We start from the raw sequence: 26745 nt of genomic DNA, 5'->3' as shown, positions 1-26745 counted from the left end.
GGACTGAAGAGTAATCAAGTGGAACTATATAAACTAATAGAGGAAATTTAAAAACAAAGGGATAACCCTTAGTACAAAACAGACTGCAAGAATTTAAACCCAGAAGCACATTAACCATACAACACAACAGTCAAAGTTTCTAAAATGTTTCCTGAAAAGGCAATGAATGCTATTTTAATTTAAATTCTTCAGATCAAGAACTTCTTAGGAATAGCAAGCAAGGGACATGGACTAAAGGTGAGCAAACTGTGTGGATTCATGACTTTGAAATGAAAGCTTAGGTTGAATTGCTTATTCTTACTCCCTCATAAAAATTCAATAACTTAAAACAAATACTTTGAATTCGGCATCAATTCCTTAAAGTTCAAATAAAGGATAGTCACCTTTTGACTTTTAGGGACTAAAGAAAATTTAAAAAAAAAGCTATACATGCACGAAAAGGGATAATAGGGTCTAAATAAACAGGGAGTTTATGGCTTGCTGTAGGAAGATAGACTGCATAAACATTCATGACAAGGTTAATTAAAATAGCCCAGTGTGTTATACAGCAGATCTGAGTGTCAGTTATTATTTTGTTTAACTCTAGAAGTAATCATGCTACATGGAATCATTTGTCACAGTTAAATGAGAAAATCTGGCAAGCAGGTTTAAACTTATCTGGGTTACACCATTACTTAGATCACCACAGAAACTCTAGTGGGCACAATACTTTCCACTGTTACCACAATTTATGATTTTTATATGCCTTTGTCTCTTTGTAAATCTAACTTGTAAATCTAAGAGAGAATGTTTTGAAAACTCCAAAGTAAATTTGTATTTAATAATATCTAATATTGAACTTCCAACAGAGTTGTTTTTCGCAAATAGCTAATTAATAAGTTAAACAAATTAAATTATGGAATTATTATTTACTTTATGCTCCAATTGAAATAACATTCATAATGTTACTGGATTGGTAATAAAATCTTCTCAATCCTTTTCTATTTTCTTCCAATTTTATTGGCTCTGTTCCTTAGTATGGATGGGATGGTGAATCTGCAGATTTTGAAGTGCTTACAATTTAAACTTAAAGAAACAAATTAATAGTTGAAATTATTTTAATATGAAACCAAGTATCCACTATCTCTGAAGACATGCTTTGCGCAGTTTAGAGATGGAAATGTGTTGCTGGAGAAGCGCAGCAGGTCAGGCAGCATCTAGGGAACAGGAGAATCGACGTTTCGGGCATTAGCCCTTCTTCAGGATTCCTGAAGAAGGGCTAATGCCCGAAACGTCGATTCTCCGGTTCCCTAGATGCTGCCTGACCTGCTGCGCTTCTCCAGCAACACATTTCCATCTCTGATCTCCAGCATCTGCAGACCTCATTTTCTCTTGCCCAGTTTAGACTCCTACTCAATGAAGCTTGAAGAAACAAGTACAATAAAGGGGCATCATGGTGGCTCAATGGTTAGCACTGCTGCCTCACAGCACCAGGGACCTGGGTTCGATCCCAACCTCAGGTGATTATGTGGAGTTTGCACATATTCTCCCAGTGTCTGCATAGGTTTCCTCCCACAGTCCAAAGAGGTGCAGGTTAGGTGAATTGGTTGTGCTAAATTGCCCTTGTGTTCAGGAAGTGTAGGTTAGGTACATTAGGCAGGGGTAAAGGGTTACTCTTTGTAGAGTGCCAGTGTGGACTTGTTGGGCTGACAGACCTGTTTTCACATGATCAGGATTCTAGAAATATTGTTATTTAAGCTTTCACCTTTATCTACAATCTGAAAAGTTATTAGATAAGAACTTGTTAATATTCTATTGTTTACAATAATTTCAACAGCTTGCAATAAAAACATTTAATTGTTAACATGACACCCCTATTAAAAAAGGGAGTAGGGCAAAATAAGAAAAATTACAGGCCGATTAGCCTATCCTCGTTCATGGGTAAGATTTAGGTGTCCATTGTGAAGGATGAGATTTCTGAATACTTGGAAATGCATGGTAAAATAGGCAAAGTCAGCATGGTTTCATCAAGGGGAGGTCATGTCTGACAAATCTACTAGCATTTCTTGAGGAAGTAATGAGCAGGTTGGACCAAGGAGAGCCAACAGATTTTACCTACCTGGACTACAAGGAGGCCTTTGATAATGTGCCATACAGGAGGTTGCCAAGCAAGATAAGATGCGAGAGGCAAGGTACGAGCATGGATAGAAACTTGGCTGTCTGGCAAAAAGCATAGTGTATCAATAAAAGGATCTTTTTCAAGATGGCACCCAGCAACAAGTGGTGTTCCACAAGGGTCAGTGTTTTCACTTCATATATTAATAAACTAGAAGAAGAAATGGAGGGCATTCTTGCAGACAATACGAAGATATGTAGAGGGACACTTCGTATTGAGGTGGCGGGGAGGCTGCAGAAGGATTTAGACAGGTTAGGAGTGGGCAAAGAAGTGGCAGATGGAATAAAACATAGGGGAAAAAAGTGTGAGGTTATGCACTTTGGTAAGAATACAGCATGGATTATTTTCTAAAATGGGAGAAAATTAAGTAGTCAGAAATGCAGAGACTTGGGAGTTCTAATCCAGGATTCTCAAGGTAAACTTGCAGGTTGGGTCAGTAGTTAAGAAGGCAAATGCAACGTTGGCATTAATTTTGCAAAGACTTGAATATAAAAGCAGGGATGTGCTTCTGAATCTCTAAGGCTCTGGTCAGGCCACATTTGGAGTATTGTGCATGGTTTTGGGCCCCTTATCTGAGGAAGGATGTATTGGCCTTTGAGCATGTTCAGAGGCAGTTCACGTGAATGATCCCAGGAACAAAAAGGTTAAGGAGGAACATTAGAGGACTCTGGAGAGGGAAGAATCTAATTGAAACTTACAGAATACTGAACAGCCTGAATGTTGGGAAGAGGTTTCCATTGTTGAGAGAAACTAGAACCAGAGGGCACAGCCTTAAAGTAAATGCAAGGCCTTTTAGAACGGAGATATGGGAAACTTGTTCAGCCAGAGTGGTAAATCTATGGAATTCACTGCCACTAAAGATCATGGAGGCCAGGTCAGGGTATATTTAAGATGGAGACGGATAGCTTGATTGTGAAAGGGATCAAGGGCTACAGGGAGAAAACAGGAGAATGGGGTTGAGAAACATGTAATCCATGATTGAATGGCAGAGCAGACTTGATGGGCTGAATGGCCTAATTTCTGCTCCTGTGTCTTATGGTCTTATAACAGCCAGGCTAAATGTGCAATTGAAAAAGTTAAGTGAACTTAAGAACAGTTTGGTTAAGCTTAGAATGTCTATAGGTGAGACCTAGGATTAACTGGGACAGATCTGATACATGGGAAATCCTCACTGCTGACTGAAATGCATGGGAGACAAGTAGTCAGTAAGGACTTGTGGGTGGGGGGAGAGAAAGAGGAGCGAGAATAAAAAAAAACAGATAAAAAGTGGTAGAAAAAAGAACCTGTCAGAAGGGGAAATGGTCAATCCAGCCAAAGCTACTCTGAAGGAACTGCCACACACAATTCGGTCTCTACAGGTACAAAATAGTACAGTCCATAATCTTCCAAAATGAATAGCTGTCAAAAATCATCCACATTAAAATGAAGAATTATCCAGATTTTCCAAGGCTTTATATCAGACAAGAACTGGGATGATGTGGTGGCAGAGACTGTAACATTGACTATTTTGCAAATGAGGAAGCCAACAAAGTGAAGACAGACAAGTGGCAGGTAAAATTCCTTGTTGATCAAGGAGGAGTTCATCCATTTGGGGAAAAAAGCCACATGGAAGGGTGCGTATTTGAATGCAAAGACAATAAACATTGCTACTGTAATGAGAAAGAATATTTATCAGGGGTCATCCAGTGAAAATACATGGGTTGAAATTAGAAAAGAAGAAATGGATGATCGTTTTGATGAGTGTGCACTAAAGGCCCATTAATATAGTCAGAGGGAAACTGAGGAGCAAACATGTAGAGAGATATAAGACGGATGCAAGAATAACAGCATTGTAGTAGTAGAGGATTTTAATTTCCCAAACATTGACTAGGACTGACAGTGTTAAAGTTTAAGACAGGGAGGAATTTGCTAAGTTGGTTGAACAAAATTTTCTTTATCAATATATAAATGCTTCTACGAGAGAAGGAGCAAGACTTGACCTTGCTTGAGACTGAAGTGTTAGTAGGGGAACACTTTGGGATTAGTAATCAATCAGGCGACTGACTGTGTGGAGTTTGCACGTTCTCCCCATGTCTGCATGGGTTTCCTCCGGGTGCTCCGGTTTCCTCCCACAGTCCAAAAGATGTGCAGGTCAGGTGAATTGGCCGTGCTAAATTGCCCGTAGTGTTAGGTAAGGGGTAAATGTAGGGGTATGGGTGGATTACGCTTTGGCGGGTCGGTGTGGACTTGTTGGGCCGAAGGGCCTGTTTCCACACTAAGTAATCGAATCAATTTTGTTTTAAAATTGTTATTGAAAAGGATAAGCCTTCCATAAAAGTTAAAATTTTAATTGGAGTAAGGCAAATTTTAATGCTAGGGGACAAGAACTTTCAAAAGTTGACTGGTTGCAGGTACAGGACTGGCTGACAAATGGGAGGCTGTCAAAAGTGTGAAAACTAAAATTCAGAGGCATTGTGTTCCTGTTAGAGTCAAAGACAGAGCTGGTAAGATTAGTGTACAATGAATGAAAAGATACTCAAGTTCTAGCCAAGGATAAAAACAGAGACAACTGGAATCAAATGAATCTCTTGAAACATATAGAATAAAAGAGAGAGCATTCTTAAGAAGAAAATCAGGAAGGCAAAGAGGGAATATGAGATAGTCTTGGCAGAAAAGGATAATCCAAAGACATTTTACAAGTACACTAAGAGCAAAAAACAACTGGAGAGAGTAGGGCCTCTTAAAGATCAATGAGGTCATCTTAGTGTTGAACCCCAGGAGATGGGGGAGATATTAAATGAATACGTCACGTCAGTTTTTACTGTGGAGAAAAAAAAAATGAAGGCTAGAGAACTCCAGCAAATACTGGTGTTTTGAAAACAGCTCACATTACAAAAGAGGAAGTAATGAGGTCTAAGAAAGATAAATCTCCCAGAACTGATCAAATGTATCCCAGGATGTTATGAAGTTAGGGAGAAAATTGTGGAGAAAATATTTGTATCTATAACCATGGGTTATAACCACTGGAAGATGGTTAATGTTGTGCCTTTGTTTAAGAAAGGTGGTAAGGAGAAATCTTGGACATTTAGACCGACAAGTCCAACATTGGTGGTGGGTAATTCTTAAAATGATGGATTTACGTGCATTTGGAGAGGAAAGGAATGATTAATCAGCATGGCTTAACGTGAAGGAAAGAGAGTCTCAAACTTGGAGTTTATTTCAATAAGTAACCAAATAGGATGCAGAGCAGTTGACATTGTTTACTTGGACTTTACCAAAGCCTTTGAAATTCCGCATGCTAGATGAATTAGTAAAGTTAAAATTACATAGGATATAGGATGAGCTTGCCAATTGGATAAGAGATTGGCTTGATGGTAGGAGACAGAGGTAGGTGGACGAGGGTAGTTTGTCAGACTGCAGGACTGTGACCAGTGGTGTTCCATGAGGATCGGTACTGGGTCTGCTTTTGTCTGTCATTTATAAGCGATTGGATAAGAATATAGGAGGCATAGTTAGTAAGTTTACAGATGATACCAAAATTAGTGGTATAGTGGACAGTGAAGGTTACTTAAGATTACAAAGAGATATTGATCAATTGGGTCAATGAGCTGAGGAGTAGCAGATGAAGCTTGATTTGATAATGAGGTATTGCATTTTGATAAAACAAACAAGGGCAGGATTTACACAATTAAAAGTAGGGCCTTGGGTAGTATTGTAGAACAGAGACATAATTCTTTGAAAATTATATCATGTATAGTAGGCTGGGTAAGAAGGCATTTAATGCTTGCCTTCAGTGCTCAGACTTTTAAGTTGGAATATCATGCTGAAGTTAAAGATTGGCAGTGAGCCTCCTCTAGAGTATTGTACACAGTTCTGGTCACTCTTCTTGGAAGGATATTAAATTGGAGGAGATTCAGAAAAGATTTACCAGGATTTGCTAGGAACAGAGGGTTTGAGTTATAAAAATTAGGTGGACTTGCCATGCCTTTTTTCACTGGACTGAAGGATTTGAGGAGTTACCTTATAGAGGTTTATAAAACCATGAGGGGCCTGTAAAACATGAATAGCAAGTGTTTGGAATGGACGAGTTCAAAACTAGGAGAATATTTTTAAAGTGAGAAGATGACTTAAGAGGACATAAGGGGCAACATATTTTTGAAAAAAAGTGACTTGTGTATGGAATGAACTGCCAGCAGGAGTGGTAGTTGCAGGTACAGTTACAAAATGTTCAATAAGTACATGATTAGGAAAGGTTAGGAGGAATATGGGCCAAAACATAGATCAGTGGACTAGTTCAGTTTGGGAACATTGTCAGCCTAGTTGGATTAAAGGGTCGGTTTTCATGTGGTATGATGACTAACTCACATGGATGAGCAGAAGAAAATCAAAGGGTTAAAACACAATCATTGAAGGGACATTAAAATAACAAAAAAAAAAACCCCAAAATTCTAGGCTACATCAAGAAACATAAATCAGTAATGCTACATTAACACTACATAAAGACAGTATATGAAAATGTTACGACATGGGGTAAATAGTCCTGCTTAACTTAAACCAGCAACACAATTTATCCCATGCAGTTATCTGTGAAAATTTGAGAGGCCAAGAACGAGTTCAAGTAAAAGCTACAACATTATTTCTTAAAGTATAGCAGAGAATAATTAAGTAATAGCTATTTACAACCCTTTCCTCTAACCTATCTTTTACTTTCCCTTCTATAAGAACAGGCCAATAATTGGTTGGGCGAGGGGTTAACATGCCAAATTTCAAAACCACTCATATCGAATCATCTTTTCTTCTTTGGGGTTTTTGCTTCACAGGTTACTGATCGATAAATGCTCCTTTAACAGAGCTAGACTATTAAATTGTGTAATTATATAAATATAATTTAAACTGATTGGCAAAATTCAAATTGGTTTGTCACCAAGCAACCAGCTACACTAACTGGTGGACCACGTTACATTGTATCTTATTGAGAACACTGGTGCTGTCAGGTAGTTCTACTTAGCTTTTAACTTTCTTAAAAAGGTACAGTACACCCACATCTTCATAAGTGCAATCACGAATGCAGTTTTGAGTGATCGTTAAATTGTAAAAATATTAAAAAGGCACAAATCAGTGTAGATCCAGTTGTAAGGAATTTGAAAGTACAGTCATAAAGATAAACTAGAGATACTGGAACTATTTGAAATGCAGCCAGTGAAGAGCAAGGGGAAATCAGATAGTTTCATAAATTATGAATTTTTGATAGAAGGGTACAGTTGGACTGCAAGTTACAGTGAACTCAAACACCGTTGAAGAGAGAAGTTTAGAAAAATTTCTAAACAGAGCACTGTTGATGCATAGAGCATTTTTCTGCAAGGTGGTGGATGAGTTACAAAACGTTCCCATTTGTGAGACAGTTAAATGCAGCAAATAAAGCATGGAGTTATTTCGACAACCATTCTTCTGGGTAATAGGATCATTTGCTAGGACAGCTAGTTGGTTACAACATATGCAGATAGAAATAAATTGTCGACTGCCATATGCTAACTCTAGCAGTGCCTTTTGGCGAGATTGTGACCCTCCTGTGGCTGGGTAAGTGCCCCACTGCAGACCAGGTTTAAGTCCCACCTGCTTCGGAGGTGTACAATAACATTGGAACAGGATTAGAAAATCTGCTAAATACAAAAAAAAACTATAGAGAGTCATAGTTACTCCCGCCGTTTACCCGCGCTTCATTGAATTTCTTCACTTTGACATTCCGAGCACTGGGCAGAAATCACATCGCGTCAACACCGACCTGCGGCCTTTGGGATGCTTTGTTTTAATTAAACAGTCAGATTCCCCTGGACCGCACCAGTTATAAGTCAGCTGCTAGGCGCCGGCCGAGGCCACTCGCCTGCCATGGAAGGACGACGGGCACCGCAGCTGGGGCGATCCACAGGAAAGGCCCGGCGCGCGTCCAGAGTCGCCACCAGCCCCCGTGCTGAGGTCAATTGTAAATGTTATAATCTCCAAGTCTCTGATCAATGTTTTCCCCCCCACCTCTTTACTCCTCCCCATCCTTTTAAACATTACTAGCAACATTATGCACAGATGTTTTATTAAAAGTGATTGTTACATTTAAGTTGTGTGACAACCTTCACAAAATATAAACTTGTTACAAAAAAGAAAGTTAGATTATCTAATACCTTGACTTGTGCACAAGGTTGAGGCTAATTTTCTTTATCCAAAAAAAAAAGAGGGTCAATATTTACACAATAGTGGAGTTGAAATCCACTTTCTCCCATTGACTCACTGCCCACATTGTCAGATTGGAGACTGTTCCTGCCAATCCTTCTCCCAAATTTGTATAAAAGGAACCTTAACTTGTGCACACAGGACCTGAACAGTTGCCTTCACTAAACATGCTATTCCATGATCCTATCAATTAATTGCATTTGGATGAAGGCTGGTTTGACTTCAGCAATGTGTGGTAAATGCAGGTGGCATTGCTGTCTCGCAGTCCTCGGGACCCAGGTTTGATTCCAGTCTTGGGTGACAGTGTAGAGTTTGCATTTTTCTCGTGGTGTCTGCGTGGGATCCCTCTGAGTGCTCCGGTTTCTTTTCAGTCCAAAAGATGTGCAAGGTGGATTGGTCATGGTAAAAACTCCATGTGGGGTTACAGGAATAGCATGTACATGCATGGGATGTTTTTTGGAGTGTTGGTGCAGATTTAATGGGCGAAATGGCCTCTGCCTGCCTTGTAGGGATTCTATGATTCTATGTCGAATTTGGATTTCTCAGCGAAATGAAGAGTCAACTTTTACTCAAGATTGACCACTACTCAACTCTAAATGGCAACATTTGTACAAAATAAAACAATAAATCTGTGAGCTGCAGTAGTTCGTTGATTTTTAATTGTTTATTTCATAATTAAAACAAGATAAAATACAGTTACCATAAGAAATAATACACAAATTGGATTATTTTAAACTAATACAAGAGTATTGGTTTTCAGTATGGTATACAAGAATTGTTGTGGTAGTAATTTCAGCTGCTCTCTGCTTTATAGGATGAACTGATGAGTATCCAGGTTAAGTTTGTGTCATGTTTGGAGACTTAGAATTTTATATGTTAACATGAGCATTTTAAATTACATTTTGTAAATTGTATCAAATTACAAATCAGTTACAAAGAAGATACGAAAAGATATCCGCTTAGTGGCAGATTACAAAGCAATGTTAAGATTTCTCATACAGCAAAAATAACCATTACCTTACTCATCACAAATGAGGAGTGTGCAACTCCTTGTAGTGGCAGAAGCAGTCAGCCTTGCTCCAGCAGCACAATCAATATTGGGGACATTCACAGGAGCTTAACTCCAATATTTACGTGCTGCTAAGGCACTGCTGACATCAGAATGGTGTTTTGCTTTCAGTGTTTAGCATGACTAAAGCACCAGGGAGCAATTTGATTTTGAAGATGAAAAGACATTGTAATGAAATCAGATTATTCTCCTGTCTTCATGTGGCAGCACAATATGGCCTGCATCTCCGTACAACTCACAAACCATTATGTGCTGCTAGTTCACTACAGGATCACCATATAGAAATATTTTTCTTCTCAAAATTTTATGCAGCTCTTCTTTATCAAGGAAAGAAAATGTACCAAAATCAGTTGTGCAAAACAATTAATTATTAATTATCTTAATAATGAATGAATGGCTGAGATCAGAAATACATTTGTGGTTAAACTGTTTTATTGAATCTTCTGGGAGTAGAAAACAAGCTAAGAATTACAATATAATATGAACAGTATAGTTGTCCAGTCTAAAATAGCAAAGATAATATTCTCAATTTTTAAAAGACCTTAGAAACTAAACATAGCTGCATAAACTAAAAAAAATTCTAAATATTACACATTACAACAGTTTGATTGGTCTCCAGTTTAAATCCACTCCAGAATACAATTAACATGATGAATAAATATTCAATTTACTGTATTGTATTCTTCTACAGTAAATACAGAGTTACACAACACAGAATTAGACCCTTCAGTTCAACCAGTCCATGCTGACCATAATCCCAAACTAAACTCATTCCACCTGCCCTTATCCTTTCAAACTGCTCTTATTCATGGTCGCATCGAAGTGTCTTTTATACACTAACTGTCCCAGTTACTGTCACCACTTCCGAAAGTTTATTCCACAGATGGACCACTTTAAAAAAAAAAAATGCCCCTGGTCATTTTTTAAAAAAACACTCTCCTCTCACCTTAAAAATATGCCCCATAATCTTGAAATCCCTTACCCTTGGGAAAAGACACCTGCCATTCACTTTATGATTTTATAAACCCAAATTTAAAAAAGGTTACTCCACAACCTTTACAGTCTAGTGAAAAAGTCGTCCCAGGTCTATCCAGCCCCATTTGATAACTCAAACCCTCCATTCTCAGCAACATCCTGGTAAATCTTTTCTGAAAAATGTTTATTGCTAGTGTCACATGTATAAGGGGAAAGATCATCTTGTTTTAATGCTAGATTTGAGATTAACTTTATTGGTGACTATTTACGACTGGCAATCACATCACAAGTCGAAATTGTTGGAGACATTCAATAAGTCCAACAGAATCTGAGGAGAGATAGCACATTTACTATGAAGTCCATGAACCTTCTGTACTGGAGTCAAAACATTAAGTCTGCTTTCTCTCCATAGATGCTGCCAGATCTGCTGAGTTTCTCCAGCAATGGCTGTTTCTGTTTCAGATCCTCAGCATCCAGTTCTTTATTTTTTCACATTATGAAAGGTTCTAACCAGGATGGAGCTTAGACCACCCTCCAGGAATTTCATACCTTTGCATTCTAACAAGTAAAACCAACATGGAACATTATTTTTCTTCAGCAAGGTCTGAACATGGAGTTATTGAAATGCATTATGTTTTAGTGGCACAAATCTAATCTAATCTAAAAAAAAAATGGCCCAAGGCATATCTCAGAACAAAGAATGAGTTTTTGACCAGGAGCTTAGAAGCATCGCCCTCTTATACTTGAGGAGTGGTAATATTGCCATTTATCTCCCAGCACGAATATTGGACCTCTGGCTAGAGAGACTAAAACCAATTGTTTTAAAACCTGACTCATTCAGGAACTCATGACCAATATAATCCCCATCGTCTGACACCATTATTTGTGTCTGGTAAAACAAATAACCTACTGTTAACATCACTACCTTCAACACACTCACCAGAAAGCCTGCCTCAAATCCAATCAGTGTTCAGCTAGCTCATAAAACAACAATTAGAAGGAATTGGACCCTTGAGCCTGATCTTATGAATGACAGAGCATGGTTGGTTTGACTAGTTTACATATCCCCATTAACCTTCCACCGCAGATTGATTCTTGATCAACAATCTTGAAAAAAAGTTCTAGGATGCTGCCTCTTACAAAATTACTTCTTGCCTTCATTTCTCATCTCAACCAAACCTGCTTTAATATCCTGGCTTCGCAAATTTAGGCCTTCCCTCTCGATTGTGCTCTTGCCACCATCCATTAACCTCTAGTTTTTCCTAGATTCCTTTCCATCTAAAAGATCACATGCCCTTAAATATTTGGGTCCCAATCTCTCTCAGACCCTGTAGCCACAACATTGGTCAGATAGCCAGCATATTCATATTGTGTTGATTTGTTCTTTAAAATAGTTTGTATTGTTTTGAATAGTATGTGTATTCAGATACTGTCTTTCTGTTCTTTATAACCTTTAGCCTGATAGGAAGGCATATAGAATACAAATCTATTACAGCATGTCCCAGATTAATACCATTCTCTTTTACTCTCCTCTATCACATCTTCCCAACTTAATCACTAACCCCAAAACATTCGATTTAAAATGCTCTTGACATTCTAGTTATGCAGCTTGTGCCAGTATGGTTCAAATAGAGATCATCCTAATGGTACAACCCCACTTTGACCAGATGTGGAGAGTGCTGGCCCCAAACTTGAATCCACTTCCACCACTTGTTTTTGGGCTGCTCATTCGCTCTCTACTCATATTTGCCCTATGCCATTTTTATTTTTGTAGCTCATGTACTAATTGACATCCAATGCATTAACACCACTGAATCTACCACTAACATCCTGGGGCTTTCCGCTGACCAGAAACCAAGCCGAACTACCCGTATAAACACAGCAAACTTCTTAATTTGGTTAATCAGATATTCCAAATCATCAAGGAGGTCCACATATATCAATGGCAAAACACACTAAGTAATAGATATGTAATGCACAGGCATTATATACTTTATTCAGTGTAAATCACAAATAAAAATGTAACTTTGCCTTAAATAATAAAAAAGACTTACCAGCAGAGAGCCTTCTCGCTTGCACCCTCAACTTGACTATTTCAACATTACGGTATCGGACAATACACTGAATCAACTGTTGATATTTTGTGTGGCCATTCGATTGAGCAATAAGCATATTTAAAATGGAGGTAAGTAAATTAAAACTATAATAATTGGACAGAACATTGCCAGAAACTTCAGTATTTGAGGTATATAATTTTTGCCAGTTTATCATTAAGTGCTCTAGTTCAGAAGATGCTGGTTAAAAGTTTGTTGTAATGTGCATAATAGAGCAGGTCAGGATCTATAAATCCTGTGTGGGTAATGTGACTTGGGTCTTCCCATCAACGATGCACAAATCAAGTGGATGATAGAACACTCCTCACATGCCTGGTTAAATGCAGCTCTTAAAAACATTCACGAATGTACACCTTATGTCTTTCACTGTGTCTGACACCTGCACACACACATGGGTGCTGGGGAAAAAATAAGCACTACCTCAGTTAGGCAGTAGTGTGGGGGTAAAAGTACAAGAAAAGAAAAAAAAAGAAAAAATAGACTAAATTTTTAAAAAAAAAAAGGAAAAACGAAAAAAATTCACAAAGCTTGACACCAACCAGGATAACTGATGAAGGGCTTTTGCCTGAAATGTCGATTTTCCTGCTCCTCAGGTGCTGCCCACCCTGCTGTGCTTTTCCAGCACCACTCTAAACTCTAGTTTCCAGCATCTGCAGTCCTCACTTTTGCCTACCAACCAGGATAATGCAAGTTGTTTGACTTTGTGGATATAGAGCCACTTATTCCCTTCACCAAAGCATAGTTTCAGCATGGTGAAGCACCTACAAAATTTTACCAATGCTCTTCAGATAGCATCTTCCAAATTGCAATCACTACCAAAACAAACCAAGGGTAACAGATACATGGGAACACTTTTAGGAAGTTCCCCTCTGAGCCTTTCATCCCAATTTGGAAATGCAATTTCTGCTCCTCCAGAGTCACTGTCAATATCCTGCAACTTCCTCCTTATTTCAATGGCTAGTGGCTCAAGGCTGCAACCCTAAATCTCTACCTCAAGGACAACTCAGGATAGGTAATAAATACTATAAAGCCTACATCCCATGAATGAAAAGAAAAATCCAGAGATCATCTTTGATTTTGATTTTTGCCTAGCAACTCTGAATATGCAGAACCTCCTTTTGCCTTGCCTGTGTCATTAACACTAACATGGACCATGACGACTGGAACTACTCCCTCACACTGCAACATATTATTTCCTTTACCACTGCATTTTTTTTGCACCCACTGGCTTTCTGCCACAGATGAGCTGATTGAGCATCCAAACAAGCTGAATGTACCTCAGATCTGTTGGAGAATTTCAAAGCAGGAGACTCCTGCCCCCTTGGCACCTCCTTGCCGTCACATCCTGGTTTCTCTAGCCAGTGACCAAATCAAAAAACTCTGATCCAAAGGTTATAACTGTTTCCTGGATTAAAGTATCCTGATAATTCTTCCTCTGATGCAGTGTTTGTGGTTTTGTCTCCAATTTATGACAGAACCTGTTTAAGCTACACATCAAATGCTCTTGTTCAGTGATCATTGTGCCTTAATTTACATTGTCAGAAAAATTAACTAAGACTGTACACCAATGTCATTTTGCTTAGCCTTTGTCAGCTTTAGAAGGAATCTGAATTTTCAACTCCTACAGAAGTGAACCTTACTTGAACCTGACTTTTTAAAATCACACTTCAGAAAACATACTAACATGATCACACTAAAAACGTATGTGTCAACAATCAACCCTAAGGTTTGAATGCACAAAATCAATCATACTTTTATTTTAATCTGAAAGACCTTTTCAAATGTGACTTAAAAATGGACTTCACAAACAGGGGGATGGAGGGGAACATAGAACAGGACAGGCCCCTTGGCCCTTGATGTTGTGCCAACCTTTTATCCTACTAAGATTAAACTGACCTACATACCCTTCATTTTACTATCATCCATGTGCCTATCCAAGAGTCACTTAAATGTCCCTAGTGTATCTGACTATACAACCATTGCTGGCAGTGCATTCCACACACCCACTGTGTAAAGAACCAACCTCTGACATCTCCCCTAAACCTTTCTCCAATCACCTTATTTTGCCCCCTCACGATAGCCATTTCCACCCTGGGGAAAAAGTCTCTGGCTATCCACTGTATCTATCTCCTCATCATCATGATGTACACATTCCAATGAAAAAAGCCCTAGCTTCCCTCAACCTTTAAGGCATGGCCTCCAGTCCAGGCAGCATCCTGGTAAATCTCCTCCGCCATCGCTAGAGCTTCCACATCCTTCCTTTAAGGAGACGACCTGACCTGAACTGAACACAGTATTCCAAGTGTGGTCTAACCAGGGCTCTACAGAACTGCAGCATAACCTCACAGCTCCTAAACTCAATCTCCCTAAATGAAAGCCAACACACCATATACATTAAGAACCCTATCAACTTGGAGGGCAACTTTGAGGGATCTATGGACATGAACCCTCTTTCTCCACATTCCAAGAATCCTACCTTTAACACTGCTCTCAAATACTTCACTCAAATTTGACCTTTCAAAGTGAATCCCTTCACACTTTTCCAGGTTGAGCTCCATTCTGCCACTTAAATCATAGAGTCAGATGTAAAGCATGGAAAGATACCCTTCAGTCCAACTGGTCCTAACCTAACCAACTAGATATCCTAACCTAATCTAGGACCTATTTGCCAGCACTTGGTCCATATCCCTCTAAACCGTTCCGGATGCCTTTTAAATGCTGCATCTGTACCAGCTTCCACCACTTCCTGTGTCAACTCATTCCATACACACAACCCTCCATTGCTCCTTACATCCCTTCTTTATATTTTCCCTCTCACCAGAAACCTATGCTCCTCAGTTGTGGACATCCCCACACCCCCCGCCCCAAGAAGACTATTTATCTTATCCATGCCCCTCATGATTTTATAAACCTTCATAAAATCACCCCTCCGCCTCCTACGCTCCAAGGAGAATTGCCCCAGCCTAATCAGCCTCTGTCTATAGCTCAAATCCTCCAACCCTGGTAACATCCTTGTAAATCTTTTCTGAACCCTTTCAAGTTTCATTGCATTCTTTTGATAGGAAGGAGACCAGAATTGCACACAATATTCCAAAGGTGGCCTAACCAAAGTCCTGTACAACCGCAACATGACCTCCCAACTCCTATACTCAATGATGACCAAAAAAGGAAAGCATATTAAATGCCTTCTTTGCTATCCTATCTACCTGCGACTCTACTTTCAAGGAACTATGAACCTACAGTCCAAGGTCTCTTAACCAAGGTCCTTCACCCTACCATCCCTTCCTTGCCTCAGTGGGACATACTTATCCAGCACTATCAGCAATTGCTCCCTAACCACATTCTGTTGTGCATTTTCCTGAGAACATCTGTTCCGAATTTCGGTGCCCCAGTTCCTGCTTAATAACATTATAACTCCCCCTCCCCCAATTAAATACTTTCCATTACCATCTCCTCCTATCTTTCTCCACAACTATAATAAAGGTCAGTGAGTTGGGATCACTATCACCAAAATGCTCTCCTACCAAGAGAGATCTGACACCTTCCTGGTTCGCTGCCAAACCCAATATGGCCTCCCCTCTAGTCAGTCTGTCTATCTAGACAGTCAGTAATCAGTTCTGGCCACCTGACAAAAACTGCTCCATCCAAACGACGGAGGTTTCAATCAATATTAGGGAAGTAAAAAGTCCCCAATGATGACAACCCGGTTATTTCTGCACTTTTCCAAAACATGCTCCTCCATATCTCTTGCTACTGGGGAGGGGGGGTCTGCAGAAAACTCCCTATTAAAAAAGTGACTGTCCCTTTCCTGTAGCTGTGCTACTATCCCTGATGAGTAATGCTACTTCCTCACCTCTTTTACCCCCATCACACCCCTCCCCCCCAATTCCTTTCAAAACACCAAAATCCTGTAACATCCAACAATCATTCTTGCCCATGAAAGCCAAGTCTCCATAATGGCCACAACATCATAGTCCCAAGTACTGACCCATGCTCTAAGGTCATCACCCTTATTCCTGACACTTGAACCCATCACACGGACTGTAATTTTACTCTATCAACTGTCTATGCTCAGACTCTCTGCACACTGCTCCTGGCTGTTCACCGGCTACTCCAGCCTCTGATCCATAGTTCCAGTTCCCATGCCCCCGTCAAACTAGTTTAAACCCTCCCAAAGAGCACTAGCAAAACTCCCACCTAAGATATGGGTACCCCTCCAGTTCAGGTGCAACCCTTCCTTCTTGGACACGTCTGATCTTCCACAGAAGGTATCCCAATGATGCACATATCTGAAACCCTCCCTCCTACACAAGCCCTGTAGCCACATATTCATCAGCACTTGCTCTCTATTCCTCACCCTACTAGCCCGAGGCACTGGTAGCAATCCTAAGATGACCAGTCTGCCCATCCTGCCTTTAGCTTCCAATCTAACTCCCTATAATGGCTTTTCAGGTCCTCATCTTTTCCCTAGCTAGGTCATTGTTACCAATGTGTACCATGACTTCTGGCTGCTGTCCCTCCCTCTTAAGAATCCTGTAGACTCTCAAACATCCCTGATCCTGGCACCTGGGAGCCAAAGACCATCCGGGAGTATTGATCATGACCACAGAATCTCCTGTCTGTTCCTCTAACCATTGAATCTCCTATTACTATCACTCTCTTATTCTCCCCCCCTTCCCTTCTGAGCCAGAGCTAAGCTCAGTGCCAGAGACCTGGCCACTGAGGGTTTCCCCAATAGGTCCCCCCCACAACGGTATCCAAAATGGTATGCTTATTGTTGAGGGGGATGGCCTATTTCAAAATAGAAAACAATAAAAAAAAGTTAAAAAAAAGCTTCTGCTTAAGAATTGGGTGGGGGAGTGCACTTTAAAGTCACTTTAAATGTCATTTACCTCTACGTATAAACACTAGAAGCATGAAGCCTGGCATGCTTTACAGTATTAATACATTGTCTAAAACTGAAGCAATTATACCAAAGACCAAAAGGAGGTACTTTCATCCTACTCACCAACTCAAACTTTTGACTCAACAATCATGGACAAATCCAGAGCACAGCAAAGCAATCTGCCCCTCCAGTTAGTGAGCAGGAGGACCTCATCCTCATGACGGAGCTAAAAGTGTCAGTTGTGCTAGAGGAAACAAAGGAATAAACAGAAAAGTTTCTTTTAATTGCAAAACAGAATACCCCCGTTGGAGAAAAAAATTCAATTTTGGCAAAGCTTTTTGATTTGCACTCATCAGGACAAAATCACAAGAATATGAATTGAAGGGGCAAGATCAAATATACTACACAAGAAGAAAGTGCTGTTTTTTTTAAGAAAAAAAATCAGAGTCCAGTTGCCAACCATCATCATGAAGAAAGGTGCCCAGTTTACTTGCAATTACCCTGGAACGGAAACATTATCTACAAGTTTGATTAATGAGTGAAGCTACCGGTTTCGTGCTACTATGTAGGAGGAGGAATGGTTTTGCCATTAACAGAATGTTGTCAAGCCAAAGAACAGTCTGCTTATCACACAAGTGGGTAATATTGACAAAGACAGACAATTACACAAAAGACAGACATTAATTCACATTTTAGTGCTGGTGTGATGTCAGGATTGTAGCCTATGCAATCTGTCAGTCCTCGACATTTAATCAAACAGCCTATGCCTTGTGTTGTTTGCAACAAGATACAACCATATCATCTGTTCGTCCACTTGAGAAACTTGCAATTTTGCCCAACATTAGATGTTATTCTGCTACTGGACACCATTTGCTTGATAATCTAAGCATGCAAAGAAATATACAGAATCAATTTAGTAGGTAGTATTGAGGCAGCAGAACAATATACACAGTTTAGGAAAGTGGGCAATAAGTGGCAGATGAAAAATAATGTGGGAAAGTGTGAGGTCATGCACTGCGGTAGGAAGAATAAAGGTATAGAATATTTTCTAAATGGGGAGAAAATTCAGAAATCTGAAGTGTAAAGAGACTTGAGTGTTTAGTCCAGGATTCTCTTTAGGTAAACTTGTAGGTTGAGTTGGTAGTTAGGAATGGAAATGTGTTGCTGGAAAAGCACAGCAGGTCAGGCAGCATCTAGGGAACAGGAGAATCGACGTTTCGGGCATTAGCCCTTCTTCAGGAATGAGGAAAGTTGGTCCAGCAGGCTAAGATAAAAGATAGGGAGGAGGGACTTGGGGGAGGGGCGTCGGAAATGTGATAGGTGGAAAGAGGTCAAGGTGAGGGTGATAGGTCAGACTGGGGTGGGGGCGGAGAGGTCGGGAAGAAGATTGCAGGTTAGGAAGGTGGTGCTGAATTTGATGGATTTGACTGAGACAGGCTGGGGGGAGGGGAAATGAGGAAACTGGTGAAATCCGAGTTCATCCCTTGTGGTTGGAGGGTTCCTAGCCGGAAGATGAGGCGTTCTTCCTCCAACCGTCGTTTCGCTGTGGTCTGACGATGGAGGAGTCCAAAGACCTGCATATCCTTGGTGGAGTGGGAGGGGGAATTGAAATGTTGAGCTACAAGGTGGTTGGGTTGGTTGGTCCGGGTGTCCCAGAGGTGTTCTCTGAAACGCTCAGCAAGTAGGCGGCCTGTCTCCCCAATATAGAGGAGGCCACATCGGGTGCAAAGGATGCAATAGATGATATGTGTGGAGGTACAGGTGAATCTGTGGCGGATATGGAAGTTTCCTTTGGGGCCTCCTCCTTGGTAGTTAGGAAGGCAACTACAATGTTGTCATTTATCTCGAGAGGACTGGACCATAAAAGCAGGGATGTACTTCTGTTATGAAGGTGTAAGGGGCATTATACCTTTAAGAGAGTTGAAGGACTTAGCAAGCACACAGAATGCTGGAGAATTTACAATGTAACATTTGGTCCAGTAGCTTAGCAGCACCTGGGTTACTATAAGACAAAAACAACAAATTCAAATTTGACCAGTTTAAATTATGCCCCAAGATACTAAACTCCAATCAAGTTTGAATTTGGCATTTTGACAATATAAAAACCAATGAAACGGACCAATGGTTTGGGATACAAGACCAGGAAAAATTGAATAGTTGGAGAACTGCTAAAAGAGCAACAGATGTAGGCTATGAGCAAAAAGTCCAAGGGGTACCTGTCTAGAGAAAGAGGTTGCATAGAAAAAGACAGACACCGACCTGGAGAGCAAATCTACAGAGGAAGATACAAAGAGAAGATTTGACAGCTGGCTGGTTGAAATATGAATTTTTTGGTAAATCTTAACTGGGCGTTTTATCCGACCAGTATTGTCAAGGGGAAGGTGGTAGATAGGTTTAGGTAAATGAGTTGTAAATAGTTGTTAGTTGATACTCTGTTAGACCTAAAAAAATAAAGTTGTTAATTTTTACTTTAAAAATACACTGTAGTGATTTTTAGAGTAGTTCTTTGCCTCGCAAATTTTCACAGATTACAGCATAAGGTGAATTTTTTTCTGTTGCTAGTTTAAATTAGCTGTGCGGAGTTGGGGGGGGGGGGTTTACTCCAGGTTTTAGCAACCTAAGGCATTATAAGGCTCTGGTCAAACCTCAGTATGGGGAGCACTTTTGGGGCCCTATACCTCAGGAAGGATGTAATGGTCCTGGAGCAGCTCAGGGGAGATACACAAGAATAAGCCCAGGAATGAAAGATTTAACATAGGAGGACTCTGGCACTATACTTGGGGTTTAGAAGGATGGGGACAGGGGGAAATATCTGATTGAAGCTTACAGAATACTGAATGACCTAGACAGAGTGGATGTTGAGAAGGTGTTGCCATTGGCAGGAGAGGGGCCCCAAGGGCATAGCCTTAGAGTAGAGTAAAGGGAAAACCCTTTAGAACAGAGATGAGAAACTTTAGACAGAGAAGTGGTGAATCTGTGGAGGTCATTGCCACAGAAGGCGATGGAGGCCAGGTCATTGAGTATATGTAAGGCAGAGATAGATAGATTCTTGATTGCCAAGGGAATCAACAGGTTACGGGGAGAAAGTGGGAAAGTGGGATTGGGAAACCCATCAGCCATGACTGAATGGTGGAACAGACTTGATGGGCTGAATGGCCTAATTTCTGTCCCTTTATCTTATGGTCTTACCTCATACAGCATGTTCTGAAGCCAGCCACAAAGCAAAGTACTAAATCTAATGTTGTGCAAAAAACTATCCTGAAGATATTGTACAAACTCATCTAGGTTACATTTGGCCATACTTGAATTTTCCAGTCTGTAAATTGGAAGTACCACACATTCCTAGCGGAAATATCTTGCAAAGTAAAAAAGTATAGTATGGTTAAGGATATGTGTTAGCAAAAAAGTTGGTAAAGTTAAGACACAACTTCTAAAATTTAAATCAAAAATATTGCAGATCACTCATTCACTGCAGTTTTAAGCTGACCAGGCTCCATCTGGTGGCAGAAGTTGATCAGCTGGACTCCCAGGCGTACCTGTACTTATCAACATATTCCACTAGATGGCACCTAAGGTTTCAATGTTAACCAGAAGAGATTAGCAGCTAAACTAGTGGGTGGGAACAGACTCTTGGATACTTTAATGGTCTGAAGAAAAAGGCAAAAATGGGAGTTGGGGAGAAGAGGGGCTGAAGGAGACTAGAAGAGCGGCAACAAGTTTGGGAGCCAGGGTAAAGCAGGAAATGCAAATAAAGTCCCTAGTAGTTGGGATAAAGGGAACTGTAAAGTAAGAACGCAAGGTCAGAACTGGAGCTTTCAAATCAACAAAAATTGTGAAAGTTGACAGAAGATTCATATTTAGTTTTTTTCAGAGCAGAAGTCTTCATTTGTGCACAGGTAGTGCCTTTAAAACAAGAAAAAGTTGCTTTTCTAAGATCCATTAATTTTGGCTTTTTTGGTTAAAAAGTTGTTCACATTATCATTGGACTCATATTTATGGATAGTTGTTTTGACAGGATCATCTGGCCCCTAGCTCGAAAAGCCTTAATATTTGTCTTAGATATTATGCAAGCATTTAGAGTCATGACAAATAATTTCTACTTCAAATCTGCAAAAGGCATGTTGATAAGGAGTTTGGGATATGGGAAATTGCAACATCTTCGGTGATGCTCGCTCCCATTAGGATGCAAAGCTCATTGCAGATGGAGGTGAAAGAATTTATTTTTCTTAACATTCATTCTTCGGATGTTGGCGTTGGTGACTATGCCTGCATTTATTACTCACCCCTCATTGTCCAAAGGGGTGGTGATGAGCTGTCTTCTTCACAGTATCATTACAGCACAGGAGGCCATTCAGCCTGCTCTCCTGTCCAGCAAACATCTCTGGTCTTTTCCAAACCACTGCCCCCCCCTCCCCCATATCCCTGCACAAATTTCAAATCAAATAAGTCATCCAATATCCTCTTGAATTCATCCGGTCTCTACTTTTCTAGGCAGGGCATTTAGACAATAAGTAGTTAAGAGTATGGAAAAAGCTTTTCTCAGAGCACACTTGCTTCTTTTGTACATCACTCTAAAATCTATGCCTTTCTTAAAAAAAAAAAGTGGGAACAGTTTCTCCTTCTTTAGTCAATCTAGCCCACTATTTTTAAAACCTCCAAATCTCCTCTGGAGGAGGAGGACAGTCCCAACATCTTCAGTTTACCTTCATAACTGAAATTTCAGTCCTGGAAACATTCTTGCATATTGCTTATGTATGTCCCTCAATGCATTTATAGCTTACCTATATATATCTTACCGACGTGATTCCCACAACTGTACACAAATAGTCCAGCTGAGGTCTAATACAAGCATCTTGTACAACTTCAACATACTTCCCCACTGTTTTACTTTATGCCCCTATTAATAAAGTACAGAACACTAATGTTTTATTAAGTACTTTCTCCACCTGTACTGCATTGTGCACATTTGCACCTCGGTTATTTGTGCATCCTCTTTAGAACTGTAACTGCCATTTTAGACTGTCTTTCAGTATTCTTCTGGCCAAAGTGCACCACCTCACATTTTAGAGTCAGATGTGCAGCATGGAAACAGATCCTCTGGTTCAACTCGTCCATGCCGATCAGATATCCTAAATTAATCTAGCGCCATTTGCAAGCATTTGGCCATACCCCTCGAAACCATTCCTGTTCATATAACGATGCAAGTGCCTTTAAAATGTTCTAATTGTACCAGCCTCCTCCACTCCCACTGGCAGCTCATTCCAATGAGGGTGCCCTACAAAATTAGAGAGAGTTTGGCATGTTTTTTTATTTAATTCTAAAAGGTGGGGACTAACAAGAAATCAGTAAACAGTTTTAGCATTGTATAGATTTAAACCGATGCCTATAGAATCAAATAGGAATAAATATTCCTGAAGACATGGAAAACTGCTCACTTAGAAGCTCACTTACCAAAACATAGTATTTTGACAGCACTTTGTTACGACAAGAGGTAAACCCTCCTGCTTAATTTAAACCAGCAACACAAGATTTATCCTGTGCAGTATTCTGAAAATGAGAGGTCTAGAACTATTTAAAGTAAAACTTAACTTTATTTCTTAAAGTATAATCGAGAAGTAATTAGCTATTTACAACTCCTTCCTCTCACCCCTTTTACTTTCCCCTCTACAATACTGGTCTGATAAAAATCCCGATTAAGATTTACAAAACAAAACTTCTCTCAAAACCAGGCAGCTTTTGGTTCTTCTCTGTATTCCTATCTTTTCTTCTTCTTGGCAATTCTGCTTCACAAGTTACTGATTGATACAGGTACCTTTAACACAGCTATTTCTTGGGCAGACTTTACATGTTAATGGCTTGGCAGTTCTTCTCTCATCTGTTTAATTTTGCTCGGTCTTATACGCCCAAAGCATTGGATTGTGTCATTGACTTTTAAGATTTCAATATACTAAATTCAGACTGGATTGGAGTTTGCTTCTTTTTTGGGGTATAAATTTAAATTGATTGGCCTAATTTGAATCTGTTTTTGTCACCAGACAACCAGCTACCCTAACTGCTGGACCACATAATATATTGAATCATGAGAACACTTGGTGCTGCCTGGTAGTTCGACTAGCTTTGAACTTTCTTAAAAGAAAGAGGTACAGTACACCCACATCATCACTTTAAAGCTTCATTTTTGTTTATTACATATTTTCATTATTTAAAAATCAGGAAACTGCAAATGTTGGACCACTCTAAAGAGAAAAACTACAGTCAGAAGGTTGACTTAAAATATTCAGAGTAATTTAGACAAGGCACTTTTTGCTGATTTGAAGGGAGGCATCTACCACAGTGCAAAACCAGACTTTTGTCAAGTGGATATTATAAATACTGCAGTTGGAGTCAAAAAGCGCTTCTCTTGATCCATTACAAAAAATAAATCAGTTATTTATCTGATTGTCAGTAGATATTGTGGTTCACAAGAGGACGAGAAGATTGTCAATAGTAATACTGACATGGGGCTACTTTTGCTCCTTCACCCCCTTGAGCCTGCTCCAGCATTCAATAGGATCACGCTAATCTATTTGTGCTGAGAGTTACACATTTCCACCTACCTTCAACAATCTTTGAAGTAAATACATTCTTGGGCAAGCCTAAAAGTATTCAATGAGATATTTAAGCAATGACTGGGCAATCTCACTTAAACTATTCAGCATAAAGGCAGGATATGCTTGTTACTTGTGGATAACTTGTTTGCACTGTTGAGTGACACTAGGCTGAATATTAAGGCATCTTAAAATACAAGCTCAAGTACTCTCAGAACTTGAGATGAAACAATGGCTTAAACAAGCATAAACCCAGAAGAACGGATATTGCAAATCAGCAACAAAAACAGAAGTAATGCTGGAAAAGCTCAGCAAGTCTGGCAGCATCTGATGAGAAATCAGTTATCGTTTCAGGTGACCCTTCTTCACTATCTGGAATGTTGGGGAAGGTTGTGTTTGACAAGATTGATTGGATGTTGTGGATTCGGTGCTTTTTCTGCAGCTTCCGCTTGGCCTCCACACGGTGACAACACAGTGGCTGGTGTCAGCTTCTTTGCCAGTTTGAGCATTCTAGGGCAAGTGTGAATGGCAGGTAGAGAATAGGTAGTTTCTGGATGTTTAGTCTGGGGTCCATTCTCTCATTCCATGGATGCATTCACCAAGCTGTTTGTAGCTTGGCCTTGTGCATGCACACATGCTGGTGTCATTTAGAGAGCAGCTTGATGACAGAAAATGGGTGGTCTTTGTTTAACCTTCACCTCCAGGCCAAAAATCATTTCCTGTTTGCCTTGTAGGTGAGCTCCAGAGAGATGGCTGGTTTGATGCGAGCAATCAGGGTATCTAGGATCCCCTATGCCACAAACAAAGGAATCCTAAACGTACAGCTCCACCAAATTCAAGCAAGAGGAAGCAAGCCAACTGCAGGTTGAGGTACCACATCCTGGAGTGGATCAAACCCCTGAGAGTTAACTGCACCTTTACAATGTACTGTGTTCCTTTGGATGTACCAAGCCTCTGAAGACTGAATGCTTGCTTTCAGACGTGGACCTGCATTGAGGATTTTGTGAATTCTATGTGGGTTTTGTAATAGTGTTTCAATGGGGGCCAGAGTGGGCTAGTCAGTTAGTGGGGTGGCTGGCAGCTGAAGGGTCAATGACTAGCCTGGGGGGAAACAGGCTGGGGGTTGAGGGGAAAAGAGGGGGGGTACACAAGGCAGCTGAGGGCGAGGCAGCAGAGTGTGTTCGTAGGAAACCTGGTCAAGGGAGGGGCAACCAGTATGTGGGCTGGCTGTGGGCCAGAGGGCTGATGACCGGCCTGGAGGAAAGCAACCTGGGAGGAGCCTGGTCAGTACATAGGACAGGTGGGGCCAGGCAACTGATGGCGTCTTCTCAGGAAAGCCGGTATAGGGCAGGCCAGTTAGTATGCGGGGAGGCCGAGTCAGGCAGCCTATGGCAGGCTGTAGAAGGCTGACCAGTCAGTACGCTGGGAGCCAGTCAGCCGATGGCTAGTCAGCTGGCCAGGAGAAAGGGTCAGTCAGTATGCGTGGCTGTGCACTGGAAGGCACTGTAGGAAAGCAGGTCGGGAGTGGTTTGGTTTGTACGCAGGGAGTCAGTGGCAGATGTCTGTCCCAGAGGAAAGTGGGCTGGGGAGGGTCAGTCAGAACGCAGGGCAGCCAGAGACCAGAAGGCCAACAACCAGTTCGTAGGAAAGTGGCCCCGTGTAGTCTGGTCAGCATGTGGGTGACAGAGCTGGGTGGTCGACAATCAGCCTGGAGGAAAGCAGGTCTGGAGAGGGTCAGTTAGTATGCAGGGCAGCCAGAGACTTGAAGGGTGACTACTGCCAGGTGTATTTTTTACAGCTGTATTTGGTCTTTGTTCAAGCACTGTCTTGCCTATGTTTGTTACTGTTATGTTTGTGATGAATGAGAAGTAGGATTTGAGGTTTGTGCTCATCTCCCTGAAAATTGGTTGAATGGTGGGGTTTGGCTTTGCTGCCCTATTCCCTTTATATAGGGAATTTGTGAACTGCTGCTTTCTATTTATTAACTGCATTTTGTACTAATTAGTTTTTAAAAAACCCAGGAGATTTAGGAAAATAAGTCAATTATGCCACTCCAGCTTTATGGCAGCCATTTTTAAAATATCTGTTGTATATTTGAGATTCACATGAGAATTGATGGAAGGCTACATAGACTGCAATCCACTTTGTTAAGAGCTGTCAATGTAGGTGACCCACCCTCTCAAAACATATTCCTTTTTGACACCATCAGGTTTGAACTTCCATTTGTTCCCACTCAGCCCTTTATTTACAGTGACCAGACGCCTGATTGATCATTTTGCAGCTGCTCAGCTGACTTACCATTAACTCTTCCTCCCCCACCCACCACCACTATTTGGACTAAACTTGTAGGACTGACCATGACTCAATCCCATGATGTAATGATACAGAACCCTTGACCCTGAACCCAAGTGGCTAATTGGCAATGTCTAAACTCCTGAACAGAGGTTGGATGGCAGAATGTGGTGACATCTCCTGATTGACAACAGGTCACCTGGACTTTACCACTCCTGAGGCATGGCCATTTGGATTCAGGACAATAAGCATGTTTGCTGCATCAGCCAAGCACAATTTAGATGTGACATTGTGCTGTTTAGCAACTTGCTGATCCTATTGACTGATCATTGCTGACAACCATGACAAGTTGCCTGGGCTGTGTTCATAGTAGTTCTATTCTATATGGGGAATAGCCAAAAATTAAAATTGGTGACATTCAAATGCAAACCTTTCCCAGAAGAGTTTCCAGCAAGCCATAACCATCT

The 26745-nt window shown here is 40.6% G+C and overlaps 1 long non-coding RNA gene across 2 annotated transcripts in view; it reads right to left on the bottom strand.

Moving 5' to 3' along the window:
• Window positions 1-8264: 8264 nt before the first annotated feature.
• The window catches only part of LOC122554962 (uncharacterized), a 53253-nt gene continuing 34772 nt past the window's right edge, over window positions 8265-26745 (bottom strand). For both annotated transcript variants that reach the window (XR_006313123.2, XR_015758930.1), the window contains exons 2-3: window positions 17523-17643; window positions 8265-12912 (exon numbers count right to left, since the gene is read on the bottom strand). This is a non-coding gene — a long non-coding RNA (uncharacterized LOC122554962). The remainder of the gene's footprint in view (window positions 12913-17522; window positions 17644-26745) is intronic.

This window comes from Chiloscyllium plagiosum, unplaced genomic scaffold (assembly GCF_037043375.1).
Source record: "Chiloscyllium plagiosum isolate Xiang-an unplaced genomic scaffold, Cpla_swu_hap1 HiC_scaffold_12, whole genome shotgun sequence".
NCBI lineage: Eukaryota > Metazoa > Chordata > Chondrichthyes > Orectolobiformes > Hemiscylliidae > Chiloscyllium > Chiloscyllium plagiosum.
Note: the sequence above shows the minus strand (reverse complement) of the source record. Positions and strands in the feature narration are given on the sequence as shown.